Consider the following 16,185-nt stretch of genomic DNA (forward strand, 5'->3'; position numbering starts at 1 on the left):
GAGTAACATGATCATATTTATCTGGGTTTGTAAAATGCTAGGGATAAGTGTGGCAAGGTTGGCCCAAAATATGCAGAAAACAGTATCTGAAACACAGAGAAGACATGGTGGAAGATGCGGGTATAAACCAAGGAACTTGTCATGAAGAGAAAGCAACAAGGGAGATATGAAGCACAATATTTAATGATGCATGGAATAGATGGCATCATGAGATGCAGCAGGTAACCGCTGCTATAGCCAAAGTACAGGGAGGTTCTTATAAATTTAAGACGGCTATAATGCTGTTTTCAGAAATTTCTTAATGCTTTTGGAGACAGAGGGTAGATTTATTTTGTCACATTTATTTTAAGTGTTTGGCATGATTTCTGCAGGGAGATCCTTTTGATTCTGAGAAACCAAAAAAGTAACCCTGATAGAACTCAAAGGAAAGAAGACAGAAGACCACTTTTTTTTTGTCTTCTTAAACTCAGCTGGGGTTCATGGGTTCATGCTAGAACCATGTGGGTTCTCCATTTTCCTTCTTGGTGTTGTAGCTTAATTTACTGAAGCGATCAGGAAATCATGACAGTTGGTCTGGTCAGGAATAAAGACTAAACCTTTAATATGAGAAATGGCAACATTATGTTTTCCTAGAATCAAAACAAGGTTTAAGGATACATGGATAACCCAAATGTCTACCCAATAATTCTAGTAGTGTATTCTGTCTTTCAATTGTGGAGAAAGCAGAGCCCAGGCCAAGGCAGCATTGGAAATACGGGGTTAATCCCCTCCTCCCAGCCCTCAGAACCACTTCTGAATCAAATCCCAAGCTACTGGGAAGCAGAAAAAAGAAAGCAAGCCCAACTTCAGTACAGGAATATTAATAACAGTAGCAAACAGTTACATGGTACTTACCATGAGCAAGCACCATTTGAAGAGTTTTAGAAGTCATTATTGTTTACTGTTGTTATTTATGGACTGCCAGTTGTATGTCAGGCACTTTACTGTGTGCATTAAAGATGTGATTCCATTTACATGTATTTTCATAACAACTGATTGAAGTCTATATTAATAAGTCAATTTTACTAAAGCAGAAACTCAGGTTCAATGACATTAAGCAACAAGCTCAAAGTCACAGTGGTAGAGCCATGATTTGGACTCAGGCCTATTACAAATTGTCTTTATTTTCAGAGTTAGTTTTCTAAACTACAGTCATGGTACCTAGGTTTGATTTGATAATACGAAAGCAGTATGTGATAGCTAGTCCTTTTCTTTATCCTAGCAAGCGAAAACATTACAAAATAATTTACAGACATCAGCATGTTCCTGCCACAGTGTTTCCCTATGAACACTAGATGGAGGTTAGCTGAAACATTCCTCTAGGTATCTCAACTTCAGAACAGTGTACAATTACCACCCCCCCCCCCATATCTACGGGTGCCCCATCTACAGATCCAACCAACTGAGGTTTGAAAATATTTGGAAAAAACACAATATAATAATATAAAACAACATCAATACATGTAACCACTCTTTGCATATCATTTCCACTGCATTAGATATTACAAGTAATCTAGAAATAATTTAAAGTATACAGAAGAATGTATGTAGATGATGTGCAAATAGTGCATCATTTTATAGAAGAGAATTGTGTATTTGTGAATTTTGGTAACCGAAGGTGTTCTGGAACAAATCCTGCAAGGAGATTAAGGGAAGACTTGACTTTAGGACAGTTCCAACCAAATTCGAAGTTCAAGTACCTAAGATGATCATGGCTCTTTCACCTATTAGCTCCTCCTATTTGCCTGAATTAAGACAACCGTACTGTCATACTTGAATATAGATGGCAACTAGAGATGGTGGGAATCTTCAAACCTGAGAGAAGTATGTTTCTTATGCCCTTTTGTATGTTTCCTTTAAGAGCTGTATTTTGTGACATGTTGTGAGACAGTATTTGCCATCTACTACGTGTTTACTTAGCACCTTGCTCTCAACAGCATACTACAGTAAGGGAAAGCTTGTTCATAAAGGTTACCAGTTGAGACTAATGCTAAATCTTGCCTCATTTATACTATTCCTGCTAGTCCAAGTATGTGGAAATGGGAGAGGGGATGTGCTTTATAATTAAATAGTCAAAAGTAGGAAACACTGAGCTCTGTGACAAAGGTAAAAGAATAAATAAAAGTGGCTGCTATTCTAGTATTGAGTATGTTTCTAAGTCAGGAAAATGTATGATTTCTCTTCTTATTTACCTAACTTAAATCACTTAGGTAATTTGGTATCTGGAAACATTGCAGCTCCCTCTCTTCATTCTTTGGCCAGTTGAATTATCTGATTAATATGGTTAGGCTTTGTGTCCCCACCCAAATCTCATTTTAAATTGTAATCTCCACAATCCCCCTATGTCGAGGGAGAAACCAAGAGGAGGTAACTGAATCATGGGGACACTTTAGCCCATGCTGTTCTCATGATAGTGAGTTCTCAGGAAATCCAATGGTTTTATAAGGGACTCGTGTTACTTTGCTTGGTACTTCTCCTTCCTGCTGCCTTGTGAAGAAGGTACCTGCTTCCCCTTCACCTTCTGCCATGAATCTAAGTATCCTGAGGCTTCCCCAGTCATGCTGAACTGTAAGTCAATTAAACCTCTTTCCTTTATGAATTACCCTCTTGGGTTCTCTGTAGCAGTATAAAAACAGACTAATATACTGATCAATATATTTTTCCATTTACCCTGGATAAGACCTCAGAATACAGCTTAACACAGTATGTCAGAAAGACATGCCAAATAGATGATTATCACTGTGAGCCCTAGTTGCAATTCTGTCATAGATTATTGATCTGAGGAGAGAAGGAGAAAGGAGATTCACAGATAAAATATTTGACATTATTGAAATAGGCCTTGCAATTTGCCCAACATATAACTAAGAGGTAAAGTTCTAGTAGGTCTGAAGAAATGGGGGTATCTTTTGGTGACATTTCAGACCAAGACATATACTTCATCCAGGCTTAGATGATAAATGGTCTATTGTAGATAAAGATATGTATTTCAAGCAAAGCATTTTTTATTTACTGAAATTATTAAATTTATAACTTATGATTTAAAAATAGGAATCTTACCCATTGCACTTTTATCATATGGTCATTACTGTCAAGGCCATCTTTGTATTATACATAGAAGCACAGAGTTTTTGGCCAGATAACATTGAATGTTTGACTTCGGAAACTCACTTAGGAGACTCACTTCTGATTTCATGATCACCAAACATTTGCATATTTTTTTTGCTCCCCTGTCCTTACAGAGGGAGAATGCACGTATTTCTCTATTTCATTGTATGTTAATCTATTGCAAGTCTTTGATTATTTTCATTCCCCTAAAACTGGGTTTTTCACAATCTGACAAGTAATTTTTCTGATTTCTTTTTTTCTGACAGTGGTAGATGCAGGGTCAAATTCACTCAGAATCAACATTCTGGAGTAGCCAGAACGTCGTCAGCAGTATAGCTGGGTGGTTCAGAGCAAAGAATTTGGCTCAGACAAACTAGGTTTTTGCAACTTTCTGGTTGTAAAACCTTTAGTGAACCTTAACACCTCTTTAAGTCTCAGTTTTTGCGTTTGTGTAACACTAGTGTTGGTATGTGTTTGTGATGCTGTAAGCTTGTGAAGCTGGTATGAAGTGATGAATGGATATGGGTAGTGGTCCTGTTTGCTAGCACTTGGCATATATTAGTCATTGGAATTATTCCTTCTTTAAAACTCCACTGACATTAAATTGCCACATGAAGAGCATGATGATATGTGAACAGTATCACGTCCCTAATGATTTTATGCCCACGAGACTTAAACTTACTTTTGTGACTTAAAATTGCCACACTATCCACATTTGAAGCTTCTTGATGGTGAGGAATCTATTATACATAGAATGACTTAAAAAGACATTTTAACTATAGTAGCAATTTCAACTGACTTCCTGTCATTTCTAAGTCACTCAGTGTCAGCCTACCTCCTCTCCAGGGAACTAGCTCCTCCCAAGACTTCTCATGTCAGGTTGGGCTAGCACGATCAGAAAAAATCACAGGTTGGCTGTCAATCATCTAAAACAGGCGTCCCCAAACTTTTTACACAGGTGGCCAGTTCACTGTCCCTCAGACCGTTGGAGGGCCACCACATACTGTGCTCCTTTCACTGACCACTAATGAAAGAGGTGCCCCTTCCTGAAGTGCGGCGGGGTGGGGGTGGGGGCGGATAAATGGCCTCAGGGGGCCGCATGCGGCCCGTGGGCCGTAGTTTGGGGACGCCTGATCTGAAAGCACCTCCTCGGCACCTAAAAGGGCATAATGCTATGCCAACTATGCAAAGTACATTACACAGACATAGCCATAGTAATCTAGTAACTTCTATTCTGTAGGCAGTAGGAGAAAGGATCTTTGTGCTTAATAAAAAGTGGTATGCTGTGGTGAAAGGAGCATTCTCTTGTGTTAAGAGACAGGGTTTTCTCAGGTTTGTCCTTCAGCAATGCATTTTACATTTCTGAATGTGTTTCCTCGTTGAAAAGAAGAATTATAAAATCTGCTTACCCCCCGCATTCTTGATCCTTTAAACATGTTTGCAATGTGCCATATATATAAACTTTTCTGCAAAAAAAAAAATGAGAAAAAAACATCAAAAAGCATAATAGCAAGTGAAAAATTAGTGATCAGAACAGAGAGGACATGAGCAATACTATCTAATTATGAGTATCAGTTTCTGAATTTCCACTCTGGGCCAGATCAAAAACAGAATCTCAAGCAAGTTAATTGGGGATAAGCTGCAATTTACTCTATGTTGGCTAGAGGTAACAACGTAGTGAACTGACAGCAGAGAAACCATACTTCTGGGTGATTATTTTGAAGCTCCTGAGTGGAGATACAAAGCAGAATAATGTTGCAGGGGGATTACCGAAGCTTTTTCTTGGTGTTAGGGACTTTAGGCCAGGGGCTAAGAGGCCTCTAAAAGAAGTGGTTTTGAAGGACTCCTGGCATTCATTTCTCATTAGCTCTGATGTTCTGGAGACAGGACCAAGTAATCCGCCCCCGACTTTCTGGAGCTTTTATGAGAAGAGCAATAAGATAAAAAGTGCCACAGTATTTTCCCATTGCTGTAAAGATACAATATTAGTCTGTTCTATGCCACTAATAAAGACATACCCGAGTCCGGGTAATTTATAAAGGACCCAGGTTTAATTGACTCACAGTTCCACATGGCTGGGGAGGCTGCCCAATCATGGCAGAAGGCTAAGGATGAGCAAAGTCACATCTTACATGGTGTCCGGCAAGAGGGCAGGTGCGCGGGAACTCCCCTTTGTAAAACTATCAGATCTCATGAGACTTATTCACTGTCACAAGAAAAGCATGAGAAAGACCCACCCACTTGATTCAATTACCTCCCACAAGACCTCTTCCATGACATGTGGGAATTTTGGGACCTGCAATTCGAGATAAGAATTGGGTGTGGACACAGCCAAACCATATCAGAAATATTTCCCTTGTTTTACAACTAAAGACCTCATTTCCAAAAATCCTTATTGCTTTCCATGCTCCAACCTCATCAGCAAATATTTGCAATGTTTCTAAAGCACAATGTTTCCAGGCTCCTATTGACCCAATGGACTTTTGCAAATGATGCTCCTTCTGTCTGAGAACTCTTTCCTTATTTTTGCTTAATTGTTCCACACTCAACCTGTATCTTTCAGCTTAAATGTCAATTTTGCAGGAAAGCATCCTCTGGGTCTTCAGACTAAATATGATCCCAGTTATAAATTCGCAAGAACACCTGGTCAGTTCTTTTCCTACATAGCCAAAATGTTCGAAATCATGGAATTTCTGCATGATTGTTTGGCCTGGCTATCCCATTAGGCTGTAAGCCTCCATGACAGCAGAGGCAGTTTTACTTGATACCTAATAAACTGTCTTGTCTGCAGCTGTTCCACAATGATTGCTGAGTATGTGAATGGATAACTGAGTAAATAAGCGAATAAATCATATACTTCAAAATTTTTATATCAGTTACACGTATTCATTGCAGAAAGATTTAAAATTATAAAAGTATAAATAAAAAAGTTTAGATCTGTCATATAGGAAAATTATTCATTATTTTACTTATTTATATATTAATAAATTATATTTAAGATATTATAATTTATTCTAGTAATAGATAATGCTTACACATCTGTAGCATATATGTATATTTATGTGAATATGTATCCATTTGAATGGTAGGGCATATATGGTTCATAAGTGTATTATTACAACTTAGAAATACCTCATATAAAATTTTCTGAGTCATTAGTTGTTCTTCACCAAAATCATTTCTAATTGCTAAATAGCATTGCATTTTTTTTCTCAAGTACCCCAGTTTATTTAACTAAGGCTTATTGTTGGCATTTGGATGATTTAAAATATTTTACAATAAATATGCTAGAATAAACAACTGTTTTGCTAAATTTTGCATGCCTTTCTCTTAGGCTATATTTCTAAATTGTGGCACTACTGAGTCTAATATTTTGATTCATACTGCCAAATTGTCTTTAAAAGGAAAGTAATTCCAAAGCTCTCTTACACTCATGAGATGTAATACTCATCTCAACAATACTATTTCTATATACCTTTTAAACTCTTCAAAGTTGATAAACAAGATTTGTAGTTTTTTTTTAATTGTATCTTTTTTATTATGAACAGGGTTGGATTTATATATAAACACAGATAGATATGCTCATATATTTATTTGTATATATTCATATTCACCATTTTACAAACAACTTTTCTGTTCATATCGTGTGTGGATCTGTTGCTGTCCTCAGTCAAGATGTTTGTCTTCCTTCTTAGTAATTTAATGTCTTCATATATATTTCAAAGATACTTACACTACATTTGCTGCATGTTTTATTTTCTGAATGTGTTGCTGCCTTTTAATTTTGACTCATTGTTTTGCTGTCAAGTGACACATTTTAATATAGCAAAACATCTTCTTTTATTGTTTTCTTCAGGTATTTTATGATCTGTGTGTGTGTGTTTTATATCAAGATTTCATATTTCTGTTGCTATAAATTATGAGGCTACATTTTCCATTTTTTTCTCCAAATAAATATTCGGTTGTTCCACTGAATATCACTTATATAAAAATTCATTTTTTTGATATGCCACTTATAACACATAGCAGTTCTTATCCATATTTGACTTTGGCATTGGATGTTGTATGCAGTTTTAATGGCCTACTAACCTAATAGCAAACTACTTTACTAATTTTAAAATATATTGTAATGTATGGTAAGCTCCTTATTCCTTTTTCTTTATTAACGCTTTTTTCTTTTGCTATTGTGATACATTTATATTTATAGATAAAAACTCTTCAAATATCATTGGGATTGTCACTGCACATTAAAATTAGAGATTATATTTGTGCCTTTATTCAAATCTTTTTATATGTTCCAAAAAAGCTGTTTATTTTCCTTAACTCCAATATAAGATTTGTCAAGTTTATTCCTAAGCATTAAATTTCTCTTACTGCAATTAGAGATGGGATTTATCTCCTGTCATTACATTTCTCTGACTTGTTATTACAGTGATAGGAAAATTATTGGGTTTTATGAATTTAGTATGTAATTAATTACTTAAGTCTACCAGATTTTATTGTTTTTCAGATAGATTGTGAATTTGCATGCTACTTTTGAATGATTATTTCTGAAGTTATTTTCTCTTCTTACTGCTTATTTAAAACTTTTAGATCAATATTGACTAATAAATATCTTAAATTTAGGTCTTAATTTTCAAATGTAATGAAATGTCTCTTTACCTTGTTAAGTTGGTTTTGGAGCCCCAGATACATATTTTTATTATGATTTAGAAGAATCATTCTACTACTAAATTACTATTTAAAATAAGAAATGTTAAATTTTATCAAAATTATCTTCTAAGCTATCATGTTTCTAAGACTATCATGTAGTCTTTTACAAATTGTTTTTTGGATAAAAGCAGTATTATTTTAAACTAATGCTAACTTTTCTAATTCAGTTAAAACTGTCTGTAAGTAATTTCATCAGCCAAATTCATAGACTATCACCAAACCACTATTGGCTGTTTACCTTACATGTAAGTCCACACACACTTAGGTTGAAATTTTCACATCCAAAATGCCATATGCAGACTTGCAAAAAGACTGAAAGAAAAAAACATACACTGAGGTTCAGAGAATGAAAAGTAGATTTTCCTAGGTTTAGGGGAATAGGGTCCATGAAACTGACCAGATAGAGAGCACAAAGGGATTTTAAGTTTCAGTTACGGCACACATATTAGCGATGGTCATAAATATTCACAAGTCCTTTAAGTTGGAGGCAGACCAAATTTACCAATGAAGATTTAGACAAATAGCTTCTGGGAAAGGTCTATGAGCAGCAGAGCCTGACTTACAAGGCTAGGGGGTGAAGGATTCACACAGTCCCTACAGCAAGGTAGAACAAGTAGCACTCCTTAATGGAACATGAATGACTCAGAAAAGTTACTCAAGTAACCAAAATATAAACCATCTCAGAAACCTAGCCCCAAGAAAAGATCCCAGGTGAAGGAGTGAACATGGGGTTATGCAAGCCCTCAGAATCAGGTCACATTATCACCTGTGGGGTCAACCTGTGAGCCGGGCAGCAGGGAAGAACTTAGAGATGAGCTCTGGGTCCCTGCAGTTCATCTAAAAGAACAAATAATAATAAAGCCTCTCAGACTGGCAAGATATGGAGCCTCTTACTACGTCTTGTCATCAGCCTATTTTCTCCTTGGAAAGAAATCTGAATTTACGTAGCCCAGTGGACTCAGTCAGGGGGAACCCATAAGAGGTGGAGAATTGAGGCAGAAAGCTGACAGAAATCATTTAACGAGTTCTTGATTTTCAAATTCACACTCAAACCGAAGGAGATACTAACATGTCTGTATTGAGCTTTCTGGAACGGGTGCAGGCACAGGCTTCAGAAAACCTTTATCCTATTCATTGGCATGACACAGTGAGGAAAATTCTACTTGTAATGCTTGGTGTTGCTTTCATCTAACCTGTCACTAAAACCAAACTATTTCTGTGCATTTTGATGACTTGTCCTTAAATTATTCAAATGCTAAAAATGTGTCTATCTGAGCAATTAAAATATTAATCATGAAGAATAAGCCTTTCATTAAGAGAAAATCCATGATGACAATTTGGGAACTGCAGAGCAATATTGGAAATGTAAACATAAATATGGGTGTACATGATTTCTCATACAATAACTATCCACAATTAAGATGCACACTTGTTTCTGCCTATGTCCTAGAATCACAGTTATCTTCTTATATTTAATATATGATACAATTTAAGAGTATTTGTATACTCATGATTATTTGAAAACACAAAGGTAAGGGAGCCAATAATTAAAAGCAACCTAGAGGCACTGTCTTGAAAAACTTGACATTATATTAGAGTGAAGGGTCCCTCTTGCCCCCTTCACATATATATCTCACTTTTTCCTTCTCCCTTCCCATACAAACAGGGAAAAATCCACTAAGTGATTTTTACTGGGATCTGTTAAGAGATATTTTATTTTCTGAGCAGAAAATCAAACACCACATGTTTTCACTCATAGGCAAGTGTTGAACAGGGAGGGGAGCACTACACACTGGGGTCCGTTGGGGGGAAATAGGGGAGGGACGGGGGGTGGGGAGGTGGGAAGAGATAGCATGGGCAGAAATGACAGATACAGGTGAGGGGAAGGAAGGCAGCAAATCACACTGCCATGTGTGTACCTATGCAACAATCTTGCATGTTCTTCACATGTACCCCCAAACCTAGAATGCAATAAAAAATAAAGAAAAAAGAAAAAAAAGAAAAAAGAAATAAATAATAAAAATCTCATTACAAAAAAAAAAAAGACTTTTAACAGCTGAGAGCAATTTCTCATTTTCTTTTCCCTTCCTCTCCCCTAATGCGATGTCTTCAAATATGGCCTGAGAAATTGTTGGGATTGAAATCTAGGAAGAGGCTTCTTAAAGGAAAAAAACATTTGTCATCTTAGTTGATTTTAACCTCAGTCCTGAATTCTTCACTCTCCTAGAGCAACTCGACTCAGTAATCAGATCCTAGTTTTAAATTAGAAGTGTAGTTTAAGCCGTTGATTTTATCCAGTATTCTCTAAATAATTTGTTGGTACAAGAATTTCACCACCTGTTTATAGACGGTGGCCAGAAGTTAAGAGCTGCCTGCCGATTGATTTTTTCCGTGTTACTGTGATTTTAAACTATATTTAATGTTCTATTTGAATGGGAGATTTTGCCACCTGGGGGAGCATTCCAAAACATAGCGTTGGCTGCTGTGTATGTGAATGTCAGAGTCAGATTCATACCGCAAAAGGGCTGCAAAATTTGTGAGTGGAAAAATGACCCACAGAATTCTGTTTAAGCATCTTCCCTGTGAAGTCTAATCCTCTGTCAATTTAATAAGCAACTTCCATTTGTCCTCTAAGGAAGTCACAAACTTCTCTCTCAGTTTGTGGGATGAAGCAGAGATGTTAGAGAAATATTTTGAGAAAATATGCCTCCTTCAGTTTTCTCAGAAATGGACAAGAACATAGATTCCACCAGTCACAGATGATACAATATTGACATCAGACTAAATAGAGTCTTGCATCATGTTTTTTTCATTAAATATTGTTATCATTCATTCCTCTTGCTATTATTTTAAAAAGTCAAGTTATATATTAAAACCACAATGATTATAAGAATACAATTTATTTCATGAGCATTGAAGCTTTATCTACTATTATAAATAGTGCTTCAAAAACATTATTTTTGTTTGTTTTTTGAAACAGTGTTTCACTGTGCTGCCCAGGCTGGAGTGCAGTGGCGTGATCTTGGCTCACGACAGCCTATGCCTCCTGGGTTCAAGCAGTTCTCCTGTCTCAGACTCCTGAGTAGCTGGGACTATGGGCGCATGCCACCACGCCCAGCTAACTTTTGTATTTTTAATAGAGACAGGGTTTCACCATATTGGTCAGGCTGGTCTCGAACTCGACCTCAGGTGATTCCCCCCACCTTGGCCTCCCAAAGTGCTGGGATTACAAAAACATCCTTATAAGTATACTTTTATTCGCATCTCTTACTATCTCCTTAGTGACTATTCCACAATATTAATCATTCAACCAGAATGTATGAATATTTTAAATTGATTAGTATATTTTAATAATGTGCTTTCCAGAAAGAATTTATCAATTTTCATCCTCATTAGTTGCACCGTAGAGCCTCATTCTTACTGTACTGTGTGTAACACCATGGTCATCGTTTTTCCAACCTTGCCTGTTTGATGGACAGAAAAGCTAATTTTTATTTAATTGGAATTTCATTAATTACTTATAAAAATGTCTGTATGTGTTTCTCAGCTCTTCATCACTATTGCACGGGTATTTTGTTCATGATCTTTGTCCGTGTATCTCCTCGGTTTCTCTCTTTGACTTGTAAGAGTTCTTTACATAGTTCTAGTGTAAACCTTTGACAGATTTTGATTCTTTGTAATTTGTCACAGAAAATTCAGAATACTTTCAAAACTTTTAATACCATTGCACCTTTTTTTGAGTTTGGAATGATGGTCCTTGCTTGGTTTAAACTCTTTTTTCTTTGAATGCCTACAACCAAAATCTCTCCCTGTAAAGCCAGCTTCTAAGGCCAAAAAACTGAAAGTTTCTTGGGACCCAACAGTATACATCACCATTCTAAACCATGAGCCTTGTAAAACCGTCTGAGATGATTATGTCACGGGAGGCACAGAGTTACGTAAGCAGATCTTTGTTCAGCAGAATCATGCCTCCTGGGACCAGAAAATTCCTCTCATTCTTCATTTTCTTTGTTTTGCTTCCTATAATTACTTTAAAAATTATAATGTAAAATATTTTTAACAAATCAAATATATGAATAAGGATATCATGAACACTCATGTTATGAATATTCTGCTTAAGGAATAACGATCATCGAAAGGTTGAAGGCCCTGGGTATTTCATGCTGATCACATTCTTCTTAATTTTCTCACAAACTAGAAAAAGTTACTGCCCTCAGAAAGAGTTTCTTATCCCTAAAAACTTCTTTACATTTAATTATATAGTTATGTCCTCCTAAACAATATGCAGAATGGTTTTAAAATGATCAAATATGCATATTAAAATTTTATTAAGCAGAGAACATATATTTTCACCCATAATTATGTTCTGAAATTCACTCATGTTGATATCTACTTACTGTTTTACCTTATTACACTGTATAATGTTGATGGGCATTTAGCTTATTGTATATTCTTGTTTTCTGGGTTGTTTGTTTGTTTTGCTATTATAAACATAGCTGATAGGAACATTTTACAGTTGACCGGTGAAAAATACGAGTTTGATCTGGTCCTCTTAATATGTGGATTCTTTTCAATAAAGATGAAACTAAGTGTGCCTGCCTCTCCTGCTTCTGCTTCTACCTCCTCCATCTTGTCTGCCTCCATCATCCCTAAGACAGCGAGACCAAGCCTCCCTCTTTTTCCTCCTCAGCCTACTCAATCTGAAGAAAATGAAGATGATCTTTATGATGAGGCACTTCCACTTAGTAAATAGTAAACATATTTCCTCTTATGATTTTCTTAATAACATGTTTCTTTCTGTAGCTTACTTTATTGTAAGAATACAGTATATAATGTAAAATAAGTGTTAACTGTTTTTGCTATTGGTGAGGCTTCAGGTCAACAGTAGGCTCGTTTCTGAGGAGTCGAAAGTGATACGTGGATTTTTGACCACATGGGGAAAGTGACGCCTCTAATCTTCATGCTGTTCAGGGATCAACTGTATATTCTTAAGTACCTGTGAGAGAGTTTGTCTAGGTTAGAATATGCCTATTTTTTTAGTTGACTGAAATTTGCTTTTCAGGGTGGTTCTACAAATTTAAATTCCCATTCTTCATCAGAATTCACTATTATCAGACCTTTTTCTTAGTTTTGTTTCTGTTGTGATAATTGGTGGCTTATGGTTTTAATTCATATTTCCATGATTACTATTGAGTTGACCTTCTTTTTGTATGTATATTGATCTTAATATTTCCTCTTCTTCAAATTGCTTACTAATATATCTACCTACTATTTACTGGGGTGTTTATCTTTTCTCATTGATTTGCAGGATTCTCTATTATAATCAGTATATTAATCTTTGTCACTTATACTCATGGCTACTATCATCTCCCAGACCATGGTTAATCTATTTTTTGTTATGAAATATTTCATTCATGCAAAGAATATATATTATAAGGTTTGAAACAGAGTAGAACAAAAATCCTTGTGCCAAACACCTACCTTATCACCTGGTGATGAAATATCACCAATACTTCTGAAGGTCTCTGGATGTCTTTCCTATGTTAACCCTTCTTTTGAATTTTTAAAAACTGAGCTTTATCGAGATGTAATTACATGCAATAAGCGCATACATTTTAAGCATACGGCTTGATATCTTTTGGCAAGTATATATACCCGTAACCAAGATAGACAGCACAGGCTTGTAATCTGCAAAAGGTTCCCATGTGTTCTTTTGAAAATAGTCCCTTTCCTGATCCCCAGCCATAAACAACTGGTATCAGCTGTCAATATACGCTAGTCTTGAGTGCTCTAGAATTTTATATTAATGTAATCTTGCATTATACTAAAGTACTTGGTATCTCCGGCTTGTTTTGTGCAATATTGTGTTTTGAGATTTATCCATGTTCTCGGGTACTTAGGTATTTCTGAGTAGTATTCCACTGTTTGCAACAGTTTGCATACCCACTGTTCTGTTACTGGACAATTGAGCTGTTGCTTATTAATTTGGATCCTAAAATATTTATTTACAAGTATAGGCATATGCTTTATGTGGACATATGATTTTAGTTCTCTTGGATAAGTACCCAGGGGAGAAATGGTTGGGTTGTATAGTAAGTCTACGTTTAAGTTTAAAATGATTCCAACATGTTAGTGCTCACGTTACATTCCCACCAGAAATATAGGCATGTTTCAGATAATCCGTATTTGGCAGGTCGGCTTAGTTCAAAGTTTTCTTTTATCTACTATTACTTAAATGTGCATTTCTTGAGGTCTAATGATGTTGAATATCTTTTAATGTACTTATTGGTCATTCATATATCTTGGAAATTTGTCTATTGATATACTTGGTCAATTTTTCAAAGCAGGTAGTTTTCTTTTTATGATTGAGTTAAAATTGTCCTTCATATAGCTGGGATATAAGACCTCTCTCTTATACATATAGGTGCAATATTTTTCCCAGTTAGTGGCTTGCTTTTTTATTTTCTTAATGGTGTCATTTTAAAAACTCCATTTACAATTCACAATGCAATGAGTTCTTGCAGATACATAGACTTGTTAAATCACCATCACAATATATACAAAATACGTCCATCCCTGCCTCTGCTCCTGGCTGGTCACAGACAACTGATGATCTGCCTTCTGTCAAAATAGGTTATTTTGCATTTTCTAGGATTTTCAATTTATAAATTGAAACATTAAGTTTTTATTTTTGACTTCTTTTACTCAGTACAATGAGTCATTCATGGAGATTCATCTACGTGGTTGCATGTGTTAGTGTATCTTAATTTTATTGCAAAATAGTATTACATTGTGTAGATATGCTACATTGTGTTTATCCATTCTCTTCTTGATGGGAATTTAGATTATATGTGGTTTTTGCTTATTGTGAATAAAACCTCTATGGACATTCATGTACAATGCTTTGTGTAGGCATCTATTTTCATTCCTCTTGGGTAAATATCTGGTAATGAAATGGCCGGTTCATATGGTAGGTTATGTTTAACTTAATCAGGAACTGCCTAATGATTTCCTCATAGTTGTATCATTTTACACCCCTACCAGCAATGTAGGAGAATTTCAGTTGCTTTATATCTCATCAGCATTTGGCATCATCAGCCTTTTTAATTTTAGCATGCTAATGTGTATGCAGTGACATCGTATTACGGTTTTAATTTGCTTTCCTCTGATGACTAATGCTACTAAGCAGCTTTTCATATGCTTATTTGCCATCCTTAAAACTTCTATGGTGATGTGTCAATTCAAGATTTTACCCATTTTATATTGGGTTGTGTTCTCCTTTAGGATTTGTAAAAAAATTTCTGTTACAATTATTTTTTATCAGATATTTTTTTTCCCCAATATTGTCTTTCACTCTGTGGCTTACCTTTTCATTGTCCCAGAGGTGGCATTCAAAGGAAAAATGGTTTTAATTTTAATGAAGTTCAACTTATCAACGTTTTCTTTCATGGTTTATATTGCTGCTGTTATATCTAAAATGTTAATATTTCCATAATTATTTCTAAGAGTTTTGTAGTTTTAGCTTTTACATTTAGTTCCACGTTCCATTTTGAGTTCACTTTTGTATGCAATGTGAATTGTCAAAGTTTATTTTTTTTTTTAATACGGATATCCTTTTTTTTTTGAAACGGAGTTTTGCTCTTTTGTCCAGGCTGGAAGGAAGTGGCATGATCTCAGCTCACTGTAACCTACCCTTTACCAGGTTCAAGTAATTCTACTGCCTCAGCCTCTCAAGTAGCTGGGATTATAGGTGCCCACCCCACGCCTGGCTATTTTTTTCTTTTTTGTATTTTTAGTAGCGACAGGATTTTGCCGTGTTGGTCAGGCTGGTCTCAAACTCCTGACCTCAGGTGATCCATGAGCCTCAGCCTCCCGAAGTGCCAGGATACAGACATAATCCTCTAATCCTGTAATCCACTGCGCCTGGCCAGAGTATCAATTGTTAGAGTACCATCTATAAAGAATTAAATTAAAAAAAATTATCTCTTCTATTGTCTAGGTAAATTTCATAAAAATCAACTGATATGTGGGTATCTATTTCTGGACTCCTAGCTTGTTATAAATATATACATATATATTTACAAATACATACACGCATACACTACCATGCTTTCTTAATTACTTTATAATACATTTTGAAATCAGATAGTCTTTCAACTCATTTCTTTTTCAAACTTGTAGTTGTTGTATAGCCTTTTCGTGTCATATATATCTTAGAATCAGCTTATCCATTTCTACAAAAATAATAGCAATAATAAAAATATCAAAAAGAATAATGAGGGGGAGGAAAAGGAGGAGGAAGAGGTATAGGAGTGGGGCATCTGCTGT

General features: G+C 35.6%; 1 protein-coding gene and 1 long non-coding RNA gene across 3 annotated transcripts in view; one reads left to right on the plus strand and one right to left on the minus strand.

Moving 5' to 3' along the window:
* LOC141584651 (uncharacterized) overlaps nt 1-4,747 on the minus strand; it is a 33,093-nt gene extending 28,346 nt beyond the window's left edge. Inside the window, exon 1 of the long non-coding RNA XR_012517829.1 lies at nt 4,554-4,747. This is a non-coding gene — a long non-coding RNA (uncharacterized LOC141584651). The remainder of the gene's footprint in view (nt 1-4,553) is intronic.
* Nucleotides 1-16,185, plus strand: part of AGBL1 (AGBL carboxypeptidase 1) — a 945,533-nt gene that overhangs the window by 846,073 nt on the left and 83,275 nt on the right. The window lies entirely within an intron of this gene.

The sequence above is a fragment of the Saimiri boliviensis genome, chromosome 5 (genome assembly GCF_048565385.1).
Source record: "Saimiri boliviensis isolate mSaiBol1 chromosome 5, mSaiBol1.pri, whole genome shotgun sequence".
In the NCBI taxonomy this organism is placed as follows: Eukaryota; Metazoa; Chordata; class Mammalia; order Primates; family Cebidae; genus Saimiri; species Saimiri boliviensis.